At 43.1% G+C, this 3,843-nt stretch overlaps 1 protein-coding gene across 1 annotated transcript in view; it reads right to left on the reverse strand.

The window, feature by feature from the left end:
• LOC106820202 (gamma-2-syntrophin-like) overlaps nt 1–3,843 on the reverse strand; it is a 68,045-nt gene that overhangs the window by 32,736 nt on the left and 31,466 nt on the right. The window lies entirely within an intron of this gene.

Genomic DNA, 3,843 nt, shown 5'->3' on the forward strand with positions numbered 1-3,843 from the left:
CATTCATATGATGATGCGCATGTCTGTATATCTGATTATATTCAGAACCTCCGCTGTGCAAAGGAGTTCATCAGCGGGAGATTATTTGCGGTATGCTACATGCCAAGTTATGAGCACGACGTTATGAGTAACCATAATTATTTTCATTGATCGATAATGCTCAATCAAAAATCAGTTTACTATCTCATTTTAAGATTACGTTTGTTTTTTGATAAACTATAACCGAATTGCAGCTAAATATTATCGAAATGCGGTGTAGCTACATTACATAACTAAGTCTGGTTATCCCTCTATCGTAGGCGCTTCTATTTAAAATATTAAACCAAATGCGAGCCCAATATCGTTATCAGTAGGCATACTATAGAAATTATAAATGCAAGCTTATGACCGCAGAAATTATATCTAGAAACCTGGACAACTCTAAGTCTACTAACCAACAAAGATTTCATGTTTACTTCTGCTTAGTTTGTTCCGACTGTTCTGGAAGCGTACGATCGTAGTGGCTTTTCACTCGCTTGCGTAGACATGTATTCAATTTGTAGCAGCAACTTTATTGTCTACTGGCGTTTTCACGAGATAAATCATGGAAATATACCATGCCATGAACACGCACGCGCCACATACACACGCAAACACCACACACGCGGCTGTACGAACACATGCCAAAGCAACGACTTGCTGGGCCCCGCACACACACACACACACACGCGTAAGTGGATGAAGCGCAAGCACGCTCGCAGATGCCAACGCACGCACACTGGGCACACGGCCAGCGCGTGCTGCCATTACGAATCTCCCCCTCCTATCTGTCTCTCTTTTTCCTTCTCGGTCTCAGTCTTTCTCGCTCGCTCGCTCGCTTTCTCGTGCGTCCTCTCTCTTTCATCTTCTCTCTTTCCGCGCGCGTTCTCTCAATTTGTCTTTTACGCACGCACACATGCACCCCCCTCCCCGACACACACATTACACACACACACACACAAACACGCACACACACACACACACACCACACGCACACACACACAACACACACACTCACACACACACACACACACACACACACACACACACACACACACACACACACACACACGCACGCACACACACACACACACACACACACACACACCACAACACACACACACAACACACACACGGCCCACACACACACGACACACACACACACACACACACAACACACACAAAACAACCCCCCCCCCACACACGCACAATCTCTCTACCCATTCCCTCTTCCTCTTGATGTTGAATAGATTTACATTACCCGGGTAATCGAGTGAGAACGTGAGACGATAAATTCATTTTCCCTCGCAGACGACCGACCCGACGCGCGCAATCTTTGACGAGCTGGAGACGAGCGCATACACAGGGCCGAGTATCAGACGACAGCATCCAGCGACGCCCTCCCTCTCTCACGCAATTCAGTTTTACATGCAGTAGCTTTACCGTGTTTTAGTTATTACATGTTCACCGATCGCACCCGCATAAAAATCTCACCAAAATGTTTCCCACCTGATTCCCGTGGGCGCGACTATGTAAATAGGAGAGATCGCAACCGCATATAGATTCGCGCGTGTCCGTCTGTATGTATATAAATTATAATTAAGTTTTAGCCTCGGTGGTGGCAGTCTAAGCTATATACGAACTACGGTTTGAGGGAAAAATCGGAATTTCTTTGATAAATTAAAATGGAAAAAAAAACTTTGTTCAGTCACCCACAATCACGTCAGCGCGAAGCCTTGATGGCGGAATGGAGTGCAGTGCAGGGTCCCCTGAGGATCACCGACGCCGCCACTGCCGAAAGCAATTTGACAGCGAGCCGGCGATGCTAGAGGGGGAGAAGGGGAAACGCGAAAATACGTGAGACATACTGGGAAACTTTCTGCGGTAAAAGCACCGAGAGAGCAGGTGAACAGGTAGCTTCTAAAATTTCAATAGGTAGAACTCTACAGGTGTTGTACGAGATGTGTAATGAATGCATTACGAGACTGAAAAGATTAGTTGGGTGGTGGGGGGTGGGCGGTAACTAGTGTAATGGTGAACTTATACAGCATGGTAGTTCTGCAAATGCTGTTAGTATGCATGCGCAAGTATGCCACGATATGAACACGCCAGCCAACAACAGAATATGTAAGCAGTAAAGTGTAAAATATGTAAATAATATTATAAGCGTTGTCTGGAGAATATAAAGGCATATAAAGCAATATAAAGATAATTATGTATGGACCTCTCTTAATATGTAAATATCAACGGAACTGGAAACCGTCTCTGCTATTCTAAGAAAACCTGCACTAAAGCAAGGTAAGTATGTAACCGACCGCTACAATACAATGTGTTGCTGTGAAGAGTACCCGCTCTATCCGACATACACGAGTGTATGATTCATGCATAATTCCAATTGATTTCCTGTTATTATCATGTAAAGCGTATAGCTGACTTCGCTAGCAGTGCATTCCTGACTGTTTCTTCAATAATAACATGAAACGGTTTGACGTAGCGATACGGCTGTGATAACCTACTAAGCCTGCATATATATGTTAAAGTGCCCGGATGTCAAGTGGATGTTCTGATATTCACACGAGAGAGAGCGCGCGCGCGAGAGAGAGAGAGAGAGAGAGAGAGAGAGAGAGAGAGAGAGAGAGAGAGAGAGAGAGAGAGAGAGAGAGAGAGAGAGAGATCAATCAACGCCTGACACCCAGTGTGTCTGTGGCCGTGGACAGAGACAGTTGAACTCAAGCATTCGCTAGGCGCCGTATTATTCTCCCATGAATAAAACTATTGCTAGTGATTCGAGTGACGATCACGGTTATGGTAAATGGTCGGGTTATTTATATGAAAAGCTTCTATTATTACACCGTCTTCAATTGGTTCCGCAATACAAGACTAAAAGACCTTTGCTAGTTACCGTCGCTACAACTGCGCTATATCTCTGTAAGTGCTTTTTCCTTAGCTCCATTCGTATTAATATTAAGTAAATAAAATTAATATAAAGTTTAATAAATTTTAATAACATTTTCTCGGTTACATTAAGCTTGACCTATATGATTGGCTAAAACAAGAGTGAGTTAAAACCGGTTAAACTACATAATCGTTAGTACGACAATCAGTTATCCAAATTCCGGGCAAAAATAATTAACTTTAAATGCGACGATCAACTATAAAACATTCATTACTGGGTATACAGTGAATGGTCGCTTGGAGTACTGCCCTCCGTCTAGCCACTGCTTTGAATCCACGCACATTCTATGTGAAATTGTAGGTTCGTATATCTCCGGCTTAGGACAGAATTCCACGCAATTGAAATAAAAATATAATAACCAAGTGCGAAGATTAATCTTGCTTTTCCCAATAAGTGCATATAGCTGGGACTTCAGGCGACGTCCATTTTTACTACTCGCGGGTTGGCTAGCAATTCAAATGCAAACATTTCTCTTTACAGAACACGATAAAGCTTAGAATCTATAGCAATGTTCTGCAGCTTATCACCGAAAAAATGACAAAATACGGAGCATACAGAGTGCTGTGTTTGTATGTAAATCTTTTCTCGATGAAAGTCTTGACTTGTATGCATTAATATTTACGATAAGGGGATTACAGATTTGAGAAGTCCGAGTGAATTTTCCACAGGAAAAATGGCATTTCCCGGAAGCAATTTGTTATCACTGTTAACTTCAATAAACCATTAGATATATTAATGTATTTTTTACGGAGGCGTGATCGGTATGTGTGTGTGTGTGTTGTGTGTGTGTGTGTGTGTGTGTGTGTGTGTGTGTGTGTGTGTGTGTGTGTGTGTGTGTGTGTGTGTGTGTGTGCGCGTGTCGTGTGTGT

The sequence above is a fragment of the Priapulus caudatus genome, unplaced genomic scaffold (assembly GCF_000485595.1).
Source record: "Priapulus caudatus unplaced genomic scaffold, Priapulus_caudatus-5.0.1 Scaffold41, whole genome shotgun sequence".
In the NCBI taxonomy this organism is placed as follows: Eukaryota; Metazoa; Priapulida; class Priapulimorpha; order Priapulimorphida; family Priapulidae; genus Priapulus; species Priapulus caudatus.